The 17,793-nt window shown below is 49.8% G+C and overlaps 1 long non-coding RNA gene across 1 annotated transcript; it reads left to right on the forward strand.

Moving 5' to 3' along the window:
* Positions 1–3: 3 nt before the first annotated feature.
* Positions 4–17,217, forward strand: LOC123796619 (uncharacterized). Its single transcript, XR_015721703.1, has 4 exons — positions 4–138; positions 2,155–2,337; positions 5,161–5,313; positions 7,750–17,217. It is a non-coding gene; the product is annotated as an uncharacterized LOC123796619 (long non-coding RNA).
* The last annotated feature ends 576 nt before the right edge of the window (positions 17,218–17,793 follow it).

Consider the following 17,793-nt stretch of genomic DNA (forward strand, 5'->3'; position numbering starts at 1 on the left):
CTGACTTCGGCGCCGGGAGTTAACTTCCTTGCTCCCGAACCAGGGTGCACGACTTCTCCTGGGGCTCTTATTCCTCAAGCGAGGGCCAGGCCGGCGCCAGAGGAGTCCGTTCCAGTCCCAGCTTGTCTGGAGCAGGCGGTAAGGTCCAGAGAGATGAGGCGCGCGCCCGGCTCTGCTGCCTTCCTCGCCCGCTGTGTGGCCTTGGGCTGCTTGTTTAACGTCTCTGAGCCAGGGTCAGTAAATAAAACATTTGTGAAAAGTCGGGGTCTTGGGAGGCCCTCAGCAAGTATAAACGGAGTGGAACTTTCTGGGGCAATCCTTCCATCGGTTTCTCTCCCCCAGAGGGGGATGTACAAACCCGCTCCCTTCCTGTTCTCAGGGACCACTGAAAAGGCAAACGGGACAAAACAAGTCATTGTTCTTCATTGACTTTGGATAGGGCCTGAGTTCTAGAGGAGGCAGCCCATAAAGTCCCAACACCAAAAGGAGTGGGAGTGAGGAGAGGGTCCAAGGGCAATGGATTCCAACTAAGACCCTCCTTTCCCTCCTCAGCTGTAGGGAAGTGTGTGTTGCCGGGGGGGGGGGGGGGGGGGGGGGGGGGGGGGGATGTCTGCTTAAAATAAAGCAAGATCCTCTCTCTCCATAATGAAGTGGGATAAATTAAATAATTTGGCTCACTTAGGCAGGCAGGCAGCTTCCCTGTGACTTTACCCAAGGACATTTAAAATAACTACACTTCTCCTGGACCAGAGAATTTCCAGATGCTAAGAATGAAACAAAACAAAATAAAACACAAAACAACAACAAAACCAGGGCACTTGTCTCTTTTCCAAGAGCCGTGTGAGCTAGGGGAGAGTAACAGTAGGTAGTCTCCATCTCCCGGTTAGAAGTTCATCTGATTCTATCACTGCCAGAGAGACTGTAAAATCCCTGAGCCCAGTCCCGGGGCGCAGACGCAGGAGGGCCTCACTCACAGCCTCGCACATGGAAAATCCAGTGGAGAGCCAGGACTGGACTTAACTGCCCATCCTAGTCCAGGTTTTGCCTCTTCCCACCATTCTGCACCAAAATCACCTGGGGGGACTTATAAAAACAGATTGCTGGGCACCATCCCCAAATTTCTGATGGAGTAGATGGAAGGCAGGGCCCCACTGTGTGTGTGTTTCCAGCAGAGGGCTGCTGCTGCTCCTGGTCTGGGAGCCATGCTGGGAGACCCACTGAGCTAAGGCAAAGGGCAGCTGGCCAGTGCCAGCCCGGTCAGCCCCTCCCTGCTGGAGGCCTTCCCTCCATGGCTCTCACCTGCTTTCTCCTCCACTTGGGGCTCCCAGAAACAGGGTTCTCCTTCCTCCACAGCGCTGGGCTCTAGAGGAGGGGCTCACGCAGGAAAAGAGGACTTGGCCCTGTGGGGGTTCCCTTTCCAGGGCCCTAGGATGCTCTGTGGGAGGGACCTTCTGGATTTCTGGGGCCTGAAGAATTTCACATGACTCGGAGGGGAGTGCCTGGACTAAAAATCAGGAAGCTGTCAGGTTGGGTGATCCGTCCCCACCGTGTGCTTCTCCATGCCTTCTAAGATTCCATGTGTGGCCAGGCGTATTTGTGGATACATTGCCTGTTATGCTTCCTTGGTAAGAATAGAAAGTCTTGAATCAGTGGAATTTAGAACATGTCTCGTCAGCAGGATTGCTGGAGAAGCAGAAATGGCTTAGAAATCATAAGGAGGAAGTGACTGTCATTTTACTGTCATAGGAAGGCCCGGGGAACAGCCAAGAGTCTGGGTGGAGTCCGTGGTGAGAACCAGGCATCAAGTCTGAGAGCTGGTACCTGGGCTGATCTTCTGCTTTCTGGAATCACCGAGTTTCCCAGATGCCTTGGTGCCTAGGGCTTGGGGCCCAGTGGGGGCACCGCACCCCCATGGTGTACCCTTAATCCCTGGTGAGATGGTGAGAGAGGCAAATAACTCGCCAGGAGATGACTTATCTGGAGGGGCGGGGGGTTCCCCATGCCATGGGGGCCATGGCAGGGCCAGAGGTGAGGGGCGGGATGATGGGGTGGAACCCCAGGAATTAAAAGCAGAAATAGCAGGGGGGTGAGTGATGGCCTCTGGGACAGCACAGAACCGGCCCTATTCTCTGACTTTCTCTGCCTTTCCTCCAGGCATGTGACAGCTTCAAAATCTGTCCATCCCACTACCCTGCTTCTAGGCCTGGCCGGTGTTGGGAAAAGAGGGATGGCATAAAGAAAGGAAGGAATTGGCTCCCATTCCATCCTTCTGACCACTCTTGTTTGGCGGCAAAGACCCAGGCATTTTTCTCAGAGACTTCCAAGGCAGAGACACAGGTACTGATTAATGAAGCAAGTATTAGATCTACTGGTAGGTCAACAAGCACTCCCCTACCTCTGGGCCTTTGTACTTGTTGCTTTCTGTCTGAAATGTACTTCCTCAGGATACTCACATGTAAGGCTCCCTACCTTACTCTTTTGAGTACCTCATCAGGGAAGCCTACTGTGACCACCACATGTAGACCAACCCCCTCTAGTCACCAATCACACACACACACACACACACACACACGCACGCACGCACGCACCTCTGCCTCTATAGTGTAAGCTCCAAGGGGCCAAGGACATTGCTGTGCTCACTAGTATATCCCCAGTGCCTAGGACAAAGCCAGGCACATAGGAGGTGCTCAATAAATACTCACTGAATGCATGAATGAGTTGATTGAATACCTACTATGTACCTACCACTTTCCTGGCCAATGAGAGACAAGGAAGAAAAAGACAAAGTCTCTGTCAGTGGTAAAATGCTTGGGTTTTACCATCAAAATCTGCTTCCCCTCAATTTCTGCTCCCTCCCTGGCCTCCCTGACTCAGGCCACATCCTCCGTCTCTACAGTCCATCACACCCTGGGTCCAATCCATTCTCCCTACCATAGGCCCCATTGTCTCTGAGCCCAATGCCTGTGGACTAGCCTCCTGCCTGGCCTCCCTGCCTCCACTCCCACCTCCTCTATTCCTTCTTGCAGCTTCCCATCTCCTTTCGCCAAAGCCATGAGGCTGGAGTTATCTGATCCCTGCCCACCCCTTCGTGCTCAGGTCCAGCTCCCGTTGCCTGCTTGCCACTCAGGCCCAGGGCAGGAAGCTCCAGCTGGTCTCAGGGCTTCCGTGCTCACTGTTGTCTCTGTGCTGGAGGCCCTCCCACTTCCCTACTTCTAGGGTGTCTGCTGGGCAGGGGTGTCTGCTGGACCAGGACCTCCCTTGACTTCCCAGCCTGAGTCGTGGCGCCCCCCCCCCCCACTTGCCCTTCTCTGTGACCTTTGTATGTTCTTCAACATTAGCTCACCTTCTCTGTTTGCTTCTTGGATTTTCTGTCCTCCCCTCTAAAATACCAGAAGCCCCCTGAGAGCTGGGACTGTCTCTCACTGCTGCATGCCCAATCCTAAAAATAGGGACCCTCCGTAAATGGACCAGGCTTCAGATGAGTTCTGGGCCAATTACTTCCCCTCTGGAAGCCTCTCTTTGATGTCAGATGGGGAAACTACCCCTCCTGGTGTCATGAGGGTCCCATGAGGGTCCCATGAGGCCGCTGATGTGAAGTGCCCTGCAGACTGCCTGGCATGTGAGTGCCTGAAGTTCTGTGGTCTGGACCATCCAGTGTCCTCGAGCCCAGGGAAGCTTAGGTGGGAGAAGGGGTTCCAGCCCTGCTGTTTGGGAGCTCCAGCCTGCAGAGGGAGATCCCTCCCCTGGAGTTTTCTGCCTAGAGGGATTGGGGTTGGGGGGCAGGCGCTCCTGCTCTAAGGGGCAAGGCAGGCAGACACTGCGGAGACCCGAAGGCACTAAGGGAGTCTGCCAGGAGCGCCACAGTTCACTGAGCAGCTTGAAAGCTGATGACTAACCCTGCCTGCCCCTCGCCTTGTACTTCGGACCTCTCCAACTCTTGCCTGCTTTCTGGCCTTGGAGACAGAACAGCACCGCCCCGCTGCCTCTCCCCTCTCCCCTCTCCCCTCTCCCCTCTCCTCTCCGTGCCTCCTCCCCACTGTCCTGCTTTCACCCACCGGGTCTTCCTCTTCTCCCAGCTCCCTCTTCCGGGCCAGGCCCACTCCCTTCCACACCAGGCCTCCTCCTGCCCGTTGCCTCCTCCGCTCTGCACTCTAGCCCTGCATTCTGACCTCCCTGTCTCAGGCGCCACGATTGCGACACACACCTTGTTTACCGCATTCTGGAGCGGCTGGGGGCCAAGGGGCTCGCCTCTGTCCCTCCTTCCTTCCAGGCAGGCTGCAGGTGTAACGTTCACTCTGCAGCCTTAGTAAGTCCCATGGCACCGGCTTCTGCTGGGGGAGGTAGGGAGAACTGGCTGTGGTCCAAGCCACCATGAGCGAATGAAGCAGGAACCACACACACACACACACACACACACACACACACACACGCACACGCACACACACACATGTGTTTTGAAGGTGGTGGGGAGTGATGTTGATGGGACCTCTGAGGGCGACCTTTCTGTGGGGTCTCTGCTTTCTAAAGCAAGTCCTTCCGTGAGATGGGAGGCCTCCGGGGCACCGGGACCCAAAGATTTCCAGGCAGACCTCATACCTGTGCTGGGGACACTTCTAGCACCTTCTTTTCAGACTGGGATGCTGGACTTGTTAGCATACTCCGTGGCAGCCAGTCTCTTGGGGACGGTCCCCTATTAACCAAGTCCACTCAGAGGTGGTATAGAACAGACTGCTAGCCCAGCCCTGAGAAAAGGGCAGTGTTCTTCCCTAATCAGGGCACCCCATTGAGATCAAAGTGCCCAGAAATCAAGATTAGGCAGCAGGAATGGTTGGTGAGCACAAACTGATGACAGGGGGAATTAAATGGTTTAGACAGCCTAAGCTCTGGGGAAACCCAGGAAATACCCCTCCACCCAGGTTATTAGATTTGATGTTTACAAGAAAAACTGGCTGGGTCAAAGGATCTGGGAGGAGTGATAAGGGAGACAAAAGTCTCTAGGGAATTCACTGGGCAAGGATCGTCTCCCCAGGACAGGGGCAGCGCCTCTGTGCGCTCGCTGCTAACACGTTTTGCCCACAGTGTTTTCTAATTAAAAGCAAAAAATGTCAATTCCAAAATTGGGAGGCTTTCTACTGAATCCTTGATTTCTGGCTTTTCTAGAAAATGCAACACCTTGGAACCCTGAGGGTCCTTTTCCCATGTGGGCATGATGGCCACTTTGGGTGGATGTTCTTTGGACAGACGGTGCTCTGCGGGCCCCACCGATCTTACCCCGGGCTCTGTCCATTCCTATGTGTTGCCCACCTGGCTGACGTAAGACTTCAGCGTGGAAGCCCAGCTCTGTGTTGCGCTCAGAAAGTAACCCAGCCGCGTTTGCAGTGTCTGCATATTTCTACCTCACCACCACTGCCTTCTCTTGCTTGGTCCTGGTTTTGGTTCCCTGTCATCCTGGCTTGCCTGAGACCCGCCCCAGTCTGTCCTGCCCAAACTCATGACCAGCCTGCAGCAGCTGTCACTCCTATGGTGGTGATATCTCCCTTTCGTGTTCAGGGTCTGGAGACAGAACCCCCTTAGGCCAGGACAGCAAGCTGCTCAGTTTAAAGGGAACTGACAGCCTCGTGCTGGTTACTCTGGGACCAGGGGTCAACCCCATCCAGAAAAACTGTGACCGAGGGCTGGGGACAGGGTCACATGGTGTAAGATATGGCCTCCTGGGCAGCAGAGGCTATGGGCAAGAAAGGGATGGGAGCAAGGCGGGGTATATATACTGACCAATCATGCCTCCAGTTCTCCTCTTTGCAAGCTTCCAAGCCCACCCTCTCCTTTTCAGAGGGCATCTCCTTGTCGCTGGTGAAGGGACCCTTCTTCCTCTCTTCAAAGTGTGCCCTGGATGATATTTTGTCTCTGGCCCTTATAAACTGATTTTATTAATGCATCTCAAGAATTCTAAGTGTGGCATTCTCCAGCTTCTTCGTATTGCTGGAGAGTTATGTGATTCTCCAACTTTTCCAGCAAGAGACAGGTCCGTCTCTGTTTTGTCAGACCCCGGTTGAGGGCACAGTCAACCATTCTGCTCTGAGCATGGCACAGTGGCATGATCCTTGCACTCAAGATCCTCCTGGCATTCACCTTCTTTTTGTTCATTTCCCTACTGGCACCCACTTTAACGTGTTTGCTACGTATCCTTAACGATGTGCAGATCCGTGTGCACACGCACAGAGGTGTGCTTTTGGCTTTCCTAAGTGTCATTGGGCTATAAATCTTGTTCTGTTTCCTTTTTTTTTTCTTTTAAGATTTTATTTATTTATTTGAGAGAGAGAGAGCACAAGTAGGGGGAGCGGCAGAGGGAGAGGGAGACGCAGACTCCTGTTGAGCAAGGAGCCCAATGTGGGACTTGATCCGAGAGTCCTGGGATCATGACCTGAGCTCCAGGCAGATATTTAACCGACTGAGGCACCCAGGTGCCCCTGTTTCCTATTTTTTTTTCACCCAGCAGCTTGACTGAAGACCATCCCTGTTAATGTAGATCTAATTCTAATTCAGTGTTTTCCAGATGGTGCGTTAGGTTCCAGTAGTGGCTACTGGAAACAGTTTGGCGGAAGTAGCTAGTTAGTTATGAATTATGATGGGAAAAATACTTCTCACTGTGGGTTCCAGTAAAAAAAGCTTGAAAGCCCCTGGTTGAGCTCCTTACTGCTGCAGAGAGCCGTATTCTATCCCTTCACTGCATTGTCTCTACCTCTGTGATGAGCAGTAGGTCACTTTGCAGCCCCCACCCCCTGCTAACCACATTAATGAATATCTTTTTTTTTTTTTTAAGATTTTATTTATTTATTTGACAGAGAGAGACAGCCAGCGAGAGAGGGAACACAAGCAGGGGGAGTGGGAGAGGAAGAAGCAGGCTCCCAGCGGAGGAGCCTGATGTGGGGCTTGATCCCATAACGCCGGGATCACGCCCTGAGCTGAAGGCAGACACTTAACCACTCTGCCACCCAGGCGCCCCACACACTAATGAATATCTTGATTCACGTTCTGTCGTGTGGGGAATTACATTTATGCTATGAAAACCTCCAAGTTGTTGATCCAAAGATCACAACATAGAAAGGTTCACAGATCAAATCAGGATGTCTGAATCACAGGGAGTATTCAATCAATTCATAGCACACAGAGAGAAGACGGGAAGAGATGGAGTGGGTGAACATACCTAGGGCAGGGCTCAAGAAGGCTGGAAGGCATGTACTACCTGGGTCCCGAGCATGCAATGCTCTTTTGTCTTATCTCTCTCTCTCTCCTTTTCTACTGAAGGTGAATTATACCGGCTAGAGTTGACGTTTGAGCAAGGCGCCCGGCAGACAGAAGGTGCCTCGGGGCAAACACACACCCTTGCTCTATTAGAGTCAAAGGAATAGTGGGCCTGACCCAGCCGTAACTCACCAAAAGTCTAAGGATCAGCCCTGGGCTTTCTCTGGCAGAGGACCTCTGGGGCAGAATGGGAGACCAGTGAGTGGGAAGCCCCATCAACATCAGGAGTATCAAGTGCCCTGTATGCTTTGTGTGTATCTAATTTTATAAGTAGTCTGTGCCCCTCCCTCCCTGGGGAAATGTAACATACCAGGAGTAGTTAGCATCTTCTGCTCCTTCAACCCCTTTCTGTCTATATTCACAGTACCATCGTTTGGTCTGTCTGTTATGTCCTACTGATCTATCCTCAACACCTTCTGAGTTTCATCCTTCCCATTTTTTTGGCAGAATTGAATTTCTCAAACAGCTTAGCAAATGCGCGTGACCTGGTCCCAAGATGCCGGGGCACGAAGCCCATGTATGTACTTGAATTTGCTGAATGTGCCTGCCACTCCCCGGAACGAGTCCTCGGCGCATTCCAGCACCAGCAGCTGCGTCAGCTTCCGTGTCCCCACATCCTTGTCGACATCTGATTTTATCCTCTTTGTTAAAATTTGCTATTTCGGTGGGTATAAACCAGGGCATTTTTATAACTCCAAAAATTTTTCAGAGTCCTACATGATAGTTTCTTGACTGAGAAAAGTACACGTTTGCATGTGGACTCCTAGACATTCATGGCAACGGGTTCCTCCAATTCTGCCTCTCATGATGAATGGTGACCACTGGTCTAAACTACTGACCCAATCAAAGAACCACTGTTCCCAATTTTTATCAGTCTGAACACCTGCTGATGTGCTCTGTGGGGGTGGTGGGGTGACAAGTACATGGTAGGGACGGAGAAGACCCCAAACTCCAACTTCCTAATGGACTATAATTCATGATAGAGGTGTATATTACACATTTACGTATTTATTTGTAGGTATAAAAAGGTTTTCCTCACCCTGGAGGTAATATGTTCCAAAATTTCTCCCCTTTTGTTTTTTAAGCTTTTTGGAGGGGGGGACAGGGGGAGTTTCCTGCTTTGACTCTGGTGTGCCTCTCCTAGAAACTGGTTGTACCTGGTGGCCCACTAGAGCTGTCTTATGGCCCCAGGGCTGCCATCTTGGAGAACTGGGGTACAGGGGGCAAGGAAGAAATTTTCCATCATTTTCCCAGAACACAGGCCCAGGTCTCAAAGAGGTGAAGGGTTTCATATTGAGGGATCCAGAATTCACCCCTGGAACATCAAACCCCTTTGGAGCTGAAGCTGTTTGAGACTAGGTTGTTCTGTTTGTTTTTCTGGACTGCCTTATCCACCGAAAAGCAGAGCCTCAAAAGAACTTAAGGGAAGGAAAAACTGTTTTCCCGCTATGATCTTTGGTTCATTGTCTGGGGCCCTGTTGATTGGACTGACAAAAGACTGATAAACAAGAGAAAAACAAATGGAAGTTTGTGAGCATAAGGGGGGAGCACTCGGTGGTTAGTAACTCAAAGGGGTAGCTTAGAACTTGGCTATGCAGCATTTTAATAAAAGAACAATGCATTTATTTTATTTTATTATTTTTATTTATTATTAAAGTATAATTGATATATAATGTTAGATTAGTTTCGGGTGTACCACTTAGAGACTGGACAGTTCCACGCACTGCCCAGTGCTCACCGTGATGTCCCATACAACATTATTATAATCTCGCTGACTCTTATCTATTCCCTAAGCTGTGCTTTTTATCTTCGTGACTTATTAATTTCACCACTGGAAGTTGGTACCCCTTCATCCCCTTCACCTAGTCCATTCATTTCCCCTCCCCCAACCACCAGTTTGTTCTCTGTATTGGAGTCCGTTTTTGTTTGTTCCTTTTTTTTTCTTTTGAGAGTCCACATACAAGGGAAATAAAAAATGACAAGACAAAAGAAAAAGGCTGAGTTTCCAGGGCAGCGAGTTGTGGGAAGGCAAGTCCACGGGGGAGATCAGTGGAAGGTGAGGGCTAGTCTGTAAGCTTGGAAGGTAGCTTCCTCTGGGGCTGTGTCTGGGCTGCTAAGCGTCTACAGTTGTCCCCTGGGAGGAAGCTTTGTCTTTCCTGGTAGAGAGGGGAGGACGGACACCTTTGTAAATGGATGTTCTGCTTTTAGGGAAGTAGGGGGAGGGCAGAGAACTTTTCTTGTCTCTGCTTCTTCTCAGTTGCCTTCTGCTTAAAATAATTCTTATGACAAAGTGGCATATGATGGGGTGGCGTCTTCTGCTACCCTTCTAACCCTATCGTCATAAATCCCCTCCCCGAGAGCAACAAGGGTGGATGGACTCTTATCGCTAGAGACTAAAAATCGGCCTCCCACCTAAACAGACATTGTCACAGTATCACATCTCCCATCTGCTCTCCTGAGAGCCTGTTTATCTTTCCCAAAGTCGTTTGTTTTCCCGTAAGTGCCCTTTCTCTCCTACTTCCCCTGTTAAGAAGTCATTTGTTTTTTCCAAGAGCACCTTCTTCCCCTCTCCGTTCTCTATTTAGGTGGCATAGAAGCACCAAATTCCGACTACCTCTTTCAGTCATGGGGTGTGTGTGTGTGTGTGTGTGTGTGTGTGTGTGTGTGAACTTGTGTTTGTACCCAATTAAATTCTGTCTTTGCTCTTGCTAAGCTGGCATTTGTCTGTTTCTTTCACAGGCCCCCATGACTTAACATAAGAGGGTAGGGGAAAACTTTTTGTCCTCCAACAATATCTTCTTTCTTGTACCAGTCTGCTTCCTGGTGACTTTTTCCTCCTAAACCAGTGGTCCCCAGCTATGGCTGCTCAATGGATGGAAGTTGAGATTTAGTGGTCGGGGCTGGCCAGTTAACAACATTGTCCTAGACTCTAGAGTTGTGGCTGGGGCACACCCTGCCCAGGTCCCCTCCCCAGCATTCTCTAACTTCCCCTTTCCCCAGCTTCCTTCCTTTATTGACCTGAAACTCAACTGGATGTGAGGAACTAAATAACGTTAAGTGGTAAATGACCAATTTACTTCCCTGAAGGAAGTAAACTTTTCAACATGCGGATAATCGTTCATGGAGACAGATCCCTGATTTGAGCCCTACCAGGCTGTGTAGAAAAGTGGAACTACAGAAAGTTTTTAGGCTGACGCTAAACTCTAAACCACGATTGTCAACCCTACCTGCATATTAGCATTTCCTGGGGGACTTTTAAAAAGACACCCAAGGCCAACCCCCACCCCAGACCAATCAACTCAGGGTCTCTGTGCGGCCAGGCGTGGGCATTCTTTCTTAAGGCTCCCCAGACGATCTTAATATGCAGTTGAGATTGAAAATCTCTGTCCTAAGTCTTTCTCCTTTTCTTAGTTTCTCGCCTACCTTCTCTTCTGGGTTCAGAGAAGATGTTTTGATGAAGGATAATTGGAAGGCAGGCAGGCAGGGACAAGCGGGCCCCCGCCCTAAGAGGAAACCACCTTTTTTTTTTCCCCCAAGATTTTAAAAATTTAGTCATTTGAGAGAGAGAGAGAGAGAGAGAAATAGCATGAGCAGGGTTGAGAGGCAGAGGGAGAAGCAGACTCCCCACTGGGCCAGGAGCCCAACAAGGGGCTTGATCCCAGGAACTAGAGATCAGGACCTGAGCCAAAGGCAGACGCTTAACCATCTGAGTCACCCAGGTGCCCACAACAGGAAACCACCCTTAAAAAGGATTTTACACCACCCTGGAAGGAGCCTTCCCCCCTTTTCCATGTGACAAAAACCTTATTGGATGCCAGGCACAGGGAGGGTTAATCAGATAAAACAGCCCACAAACAAGCCCATAAAACCCCCTAGACTTAAAAACTCTGGCGGCAACCGTGTGGGGTCCCCTCCCTCCTCAGGAGCTCTGTACTATTGTCTTGCTTTCGCTCAATAAACCTTGCTTTGCTGCCCACCGCTCTGTCTGGTCGACCTCTTCATTCTTTGAAGTGGCGTGACCAAAAACCGCAGGCTGCCTCGGAGAAAAAAATCCTATAACATTTTGACCTTAGAGTTTTGCTTGTGTGTCTGCTTACCACTGCTTACAGACCAGTGTGGGTTTAGACGTGCAGGGTGGGAGTTGGCTCTTCATTTTGGTAAATGTTCTAAGTCAGAGACCACGTGTGTACGTATGTACGGTGTGGACCGATATGACTACATCCGTTTGCATATCTCTTGGGAGAAACTTGCTTATCCATTTACTTGGCAGTGTTCCAAGTCTCAAACACAAGTGAGAAGCGGAAAATAAGCCCTCCAAAATTTCCCCACCAGTCAGAGGCCCTGCAGTCATTATGGAATTCACTTCTTACACTGCTTGGCATTCCTACGTCCTCAGGTCAACGGGAAAAGTTGCTTAAGAGGACAGGGAGCCCACGAGGGACTTAATGGCACTGGTGCTTGACGGGGCCAGCTGCAAATATTTGGAAGACTGATTTATGTGCAGTCAGCTAAATAAGGTATTAATGTGTGGTTTGTGTTAGAGGCCCAATAATATAGTAATATTTGGGGAGCGCTTATGTCCTAGGTACTGTGCCAAGCATGCTACAATGTATTGTTTGATTTATTCCTCATCTCACCCTTTTAAGGCAGGTACTACTCGTATATCCATTTGGAGAGAGGAAACAAGCACAGAGAGGTTAAGCAACAGACCCAAGCACACACAGACGGTCATGGCACTGGGGGGTTTAACTCCAGGCCTCTCTGTAAGGTCGGCACTCGGCACCTCAGCAGGACCCTCATGACCCGGACTCACAGCTCACATCCTGAGGGCTCTGAAAAGAGTGCTTGTTTAAAGAGTCTCCTAAGTCTACCATAGTATTTTCTAGAGCTATTCCGGAATGCCCGGCTGCCAACATGGCGAACAGAGAACCAGGAAATACCTCTCTCTGGGCAAAATGTCATTGGAAAGTGGACCAGGCAGGAGAATTGTGGGTGTGCGGCTCTCAGTCTGCCCACCCACACCCTCCTGGGCAGGGGGGCTGGACTGGGCTGTTCTGCCACTTACCCCAGGTCACCACTGTAGGGGTTTAAAACGAGTGGCCCCAAGATGTACCACTTTGCCTTACAAATTATTTCAGGCTGAAAATGATCAAGGCACAGAAGACTCAGGAAGAAATTTGGGCCTTCTCCTTAACTGCCTAAAAGTATGCAGGTAGAGGACGAGCTCTGGGAAGGGAGCTGTCGCCACAGAGAACCACAGTAGGATATGAACTGGGGGTGGGGGGTGGGGAGGAATTATGCCAAGTCTGTCTATGTCTCATTGTTCCTGAGGGGGCCCAGCAAACATTTGTTTAACAAACCTTTACTCTTTTTCATCTTCCTGTGAATTGTCTTCTCTTTGAAGCCCCAGACCCCTAGTTCTTAGTTCAGGATGACGTGATTCCTCATTCTGCCTGACTGTCTTCGGAATCTTGTGTTTCTGTCAACTCTCCACATGTCCATGACTGTATCTGATTTTCTCCTGTTAATCTGTCAGCTTAATTCTTGGACCACTAGAACCTTGAAGGGTAGATGAAAATGTTTCCTTCCTCATACCACCAACAGAATCGTCCCAGCCAGGCAGAGATTTGGCTTCCCAAGTCTTGCCTCTGGGCAGAGGACCCCACAAAACCCAGAAAATCACAACATCTCCCTCTGCTGGGCTGTGCCTGCGATTACAGTCAAAGGGTCAATGTTTCATTTCCCCACCAAAGCATGGCACCCAACTGCCTCCCATACACACATCCCCCTCCTGGTGACAGATCTTTGGGGGGAGACTGGCTCTCTACCACTGTCCATGTCTCTCCATTCCAACAGAGCCACAGTCACAGAATCCCATGCCCCCTGGCCATGGCAGTGGGCGTGTAGTCCAACGCAGTGACAGCAATGTGCCTGAGGGGTGGGCACATAACCCAAACAGGACAGTCCTGGGGCATTATAGGTGTATGCTGTGGAAGACCCTTTCTCCTGGGGTCTCCCTGGGAGGAGCTGAGAGCCTGGGCTCCCTGTGGGCGTGGCCCTCTTCCCACATAAGCAAGCCTGCACACCGCTTTAAGGCCAATGCACAGAGAAACTCACTGGGGATGGAGCAGGAGTTTCATAGGAGTTCCTAGGGCCAAAGAGGAGTTCCTAGACCCAGAGAGGGAGTTCCCAGACCCAGAGAGGAATTCCTAGACCCAGAGAGTTCTTAGACCCAGAGAGGAATTCCTAGACCTGGAGAGGTGTTCCTAGACCCAGAGGGGAATTCCTAGACCCAGAGAGTTCTTAGACCCACAGAGGGTGTTCCTAGACTCAGAGAGGTGTTCCTAGACCCAGAGGGGAATTCCTAGACCCAGAGAGTTCTTAGACCCAGAGAGGGGTTCCTAGACCCAGAGAGGGAGTTCCTTAATGGTATGCAGGCTTTGCTGTGCGAATTGAAACCAGTGGAGGAAAAGGCCCCAAAAGAGGAAGTTGGGGGTTCCTTGGAGGGTTTCCCATCGTCAAACTTCCCAGAAGTGTGGCTGAACCGACTGGCCACGTGTTTGTGGGAGGACCCTTGGACAGTGAGCACACTGCTTGTTAGCATTCATTGAGTTTGGGTTTTTCAAACATTTCTTTTGTATGGCCTTCTGTGCACCACTCACTGAAAACGCCAAGTTCTCTCACTCTCCTGAGCTGGGGAAGATGCTTTCCTTGCTTCCAGTGGTTCTGGTCCTGTGGCTTTAAAGTGGGAGGGTCTCAAGTGAAGTCTTGATTTACGCTGTGATGTGACTGAGGGTCCTGTGGGAGGAGCACGTCTCCCCTCCTCATGTCCACACAGCTGCTGGCCGCAATGACACGGAAGCCCACAGAAGCAGGGTGTCCCACAAAGGACAAAGATTTGGCTTTCATTGCCCTCAGAGCTGGGGTCCCAGATGCAGCCAGGCCAAACAGATTTCAAGGCCTGCATCATTTCTGCATTCTAGGGATGGTGGCAAAATTCTTCTACAGGAAAAGATTTCTTTCTCTCCCTCCCTCCCTTCCACCTCCCTTCTTCCACCTTTCTTTCTTTCTTTCTTCCTTTCTTTCTTTCTTTCTTTCTTTCTTTCTTTCTTTCTTTCTTCTTTCTTTCTTTCTTTCTTTCTTTCTTTCTTTCTTTCTTTCTTTCTTTCTTTTCTTTTCTCTTCTTTTCTTTTCTTTCTTTTTCTTCCTTCCTTCTTTCCTTCTTTCTCTCTCTCTCCACTTAAAAATAAATGATCTTTTACTGCAGAGGTTGACCCAATGATAGGCCGCCGAATTTCTGCAAAGCCATCTAATGTTAACCTTTGTGTTTCTCTCTCCTACTATTCTCTGAAAGGTTTGGAACAAGGATTCTTGAGTCAAGACACATCAGGGCAGGACCAAAATGGAAACTCCCATTGGTGGGCCTAACAGCAATTTCTACAATGGAATGTGGAAATATGGTGTGGTTTTTTTCTTTTTCTTTTTTTTTTCTTTTCTTTTTTTTAATAATCAGAAACCTAATTTTTTTCTCACACATCAAAAAAGCTGGTGTCGGGTATCCCAGTGTGACACAGCAGCTCCGCGTTGCCACTGCGGGGACTCAAACTCCATCTCCCTGCTTGGCCAGCTTTAGCAAGTGTGTTTTGGTCTCAAGCTTGTCCCTTTGTGGGTCCACAGTAGCTGCTCCACCCCCAACATGGTATTTCCATTCTGCACAGAAAGAGGGGCTGAGCTAAGAGCAGAAGGCACATGCCAGCCCCTTCTCAGAGGATTTTCCCAGATGCCTCATCTAGCCTCGGCTTTTCCATAGCCAGAACTGGCCGTTTCTCGCGTGAACGAGACTGGAATTTGTAGTTTTTCACTGGCACACTGCTTTCCCAAACAAAATCGGTGTCCTATAGTAAGAAGGAAAGGGGGGAATGGCTATCAGGTGGGTGATAGGCAGTGTCTTCCACGGGATCACACTTGGTTGGTGCTGGAATGTTCTGAGAGATGCATGGCTCCTGAGTTTCCACTTAGTGGCTCCTCCTAGTACTAGCATTTATTTCCATACTCTGTGCAGGTCCCAAACAAATGCAGGTGGCTGGATGGCATTACGGATCTGAGTATCTTATGCAAGGGAGACATGAGTACAGCCTGTTCCTCTGGATCTCATACCCCCTAGGATGGCTGCTATCAAACATGCAGTGAGTAACAAGTGTCGGTGAGGATGTGGAGAAATTGCAACCCTCGTGCATTGTTACCAGCAATGTAAAGTGGTGGCGCCACCATGGAAAACAGTATGGTGGCTCTTACAACGATTAAGAATAGAATTGCCATATGATCCAGTGATCCCACTTCTGGATATGCACCCCAAACAATTGAAAGCAGGGTCTCGAAGAGATATCTGCACCCCTGTGTTCACAGAAGCATTATTCACAATCATGAAAAGGCGGAAGCAGCCCAGGTATCCATCCGTAGACGGACAGCTACACAAAGTGTGGTGTATGCATACAATAGACTATTACCCAGCCTTTAAAAGGAAGGACATTCTGACACACGCCGCAACATGGATGAAAGCTGAGGACATTGTGCTACGTGAAATAAGCTCGGCATAGACAAATACTGCATGATTCCACTTACGGGAGGTATCTAAAATTGTAAAATTCCTAGAATCCAAGAGTGGACTTCCGGTTGCCAGGGGCTGGGAGGGGAGGTGAAATGGGGAATTAGTGTTTCATGGATATAGTTTAGCAAGATGGAAAGATCCAGAGATGGATGGTGGTGGCGCTTGCACAATGCTGGGAATATACTTACACTGAACTGTATACTTAAACATGGTTAAGGTGGTAAATTTCGTGTCCTGTAGATCTTACTACAGTTGATCTGATTTGAGGAAATCTCGGGAGTGTTCAGGCATGCCTTGGTAACTGGTTACTCACATGTGTCCCTGGCACTCCAGCCACCTTGGGACTGCCCAAATGGGGTGGGACTCCAGAGGAAAAAGATTAGTTCCTTTGCTTACTAGGCTCAGACACCGAGTCAGTGATCTGATTGGGGACAGAAACTAATCACCCACCGTTCCTGGTAAGAACTTTCCAGTCAAAACATTGTACTGGGGGCGCCTGGGTGGCTCAGTGGGTTAGACGTCTGCCTCAGCTCAGGTCATGATCCCGGGGTCCTGGGATCGAGTTCCGCATCGGGCTCCCCTCTCCGCGGGAAGCCTGCTTCTCCCTCTTCCCCGCTCGTGCTCTCTCTCGCTATCTCTGTCTCTCTCTCAAATAAATAAATAAATAAATAAATAAATAAATAAATAAAGTCTTTAAAAACAAAAATGAAAACATTGTACCGAACGTTTGTCAAAGCAAGGGTTCTGTTCTGTCGAGGGAACATTTTGGGACCAGTTCCTTGGCAGTCTGCTCCATGAGCCCTTCTTGGGTGAATGAATTAATCTGCTTTCAGATTCTTGGAAGAGGCTGTCGTTCTCGGTGCACCCCATCCTCGGTCACCCACACCACGACGTCTGTACCGCTGTCACGAGCGCGCCGCCAAGGCGCACCCCAGAGCCGTGTCCTACAATGTCAGCTTCATGCAGTCATAAAGCAAAGTTAACACAGTTATAAAGCAGATCCAGGATTCCAAAGTCGATGACATTTCACTATGCATTTAACCCGGCTTCCTAGAGGTCGCGCAAAGCAAACACAAGACAAAGTCACACGACAAACAAGATACGATAAGGGGTAAGAAGTTAACGATCCAAACGTGCAGAGAGTCCACGAGCGCGGTAGAGGTGAGGCCGGCCTGGATCAGGTGCAGTCCAGCTCAGCTCTCGGTGGGCAGCGCGGTGGAGGAGTTCTGTTCTGTTCAGAGGTCAATGGGGCACAGCCTTCAGGGCAGCTGCCTTTCAAATGCAGTCATATGGGGACAGGTCAGCGCCTGGAGAGTCTGACAGTTGGCTGCCAAAGTGCTCCCTTTTTAAAGGAGTTCAATCAGTCTTGGGCCTTTGCAGACCTCCTCTGGTTGTTGTCATTATCAGCTCTCTGTTCTTCCAGGCTTTCTTGGCCTTCCTGGTTGTCAGCTGAGGGTGCTGCCAACCTGTGCTGATTTTGCTGATAGCTGGTCTTAACTGCAACGCCCTTGGCTGCTGACATCACTGCTTGACATGAGTCACTCTTTGATGTGAGTGATTCCATCTTGCTCTCTACAACCATCTTGCAGGAATCTTCCCTGACGCTTTGGTGGCTGCAGCACCTGGCTTGAAATAGCTTCCTGAACCTGCCTTCCAACCCCAGAAATATGTTGAAAGAACCTCCAGCCTAGGAGAAAACTGCAAGAATTTGGCAGGTTTTAAGGAGCTGGCAAGATTTGAGTAACTCAGGAACATCCATTCTTGACCTCTTGCAAATCAGAGCCCTGTGGGAATCTCAAGAAATCCGTTGTGACATTATGATTTATAATAAGAAATATAGATTTGATCTTTGTTCCCATTCTGGCACAGAGCTCCTGAAACTC

The sequence above is a fragment of the Ursus americanus genome, chromosome 1 (genome assembly GCF_024610735.1).
Source record: "Ursus americanus isolate L20-20 chromosome 1, mUrsAme1.1.p, whole genome shotgun sequence".
NCBI classification, from domain to species: domain Eukaryota; kingdom Metazoa; phylum Chordata; class Mammalia; order Carnivora; family Ursidae; genus Ursus; species Ursus americanus.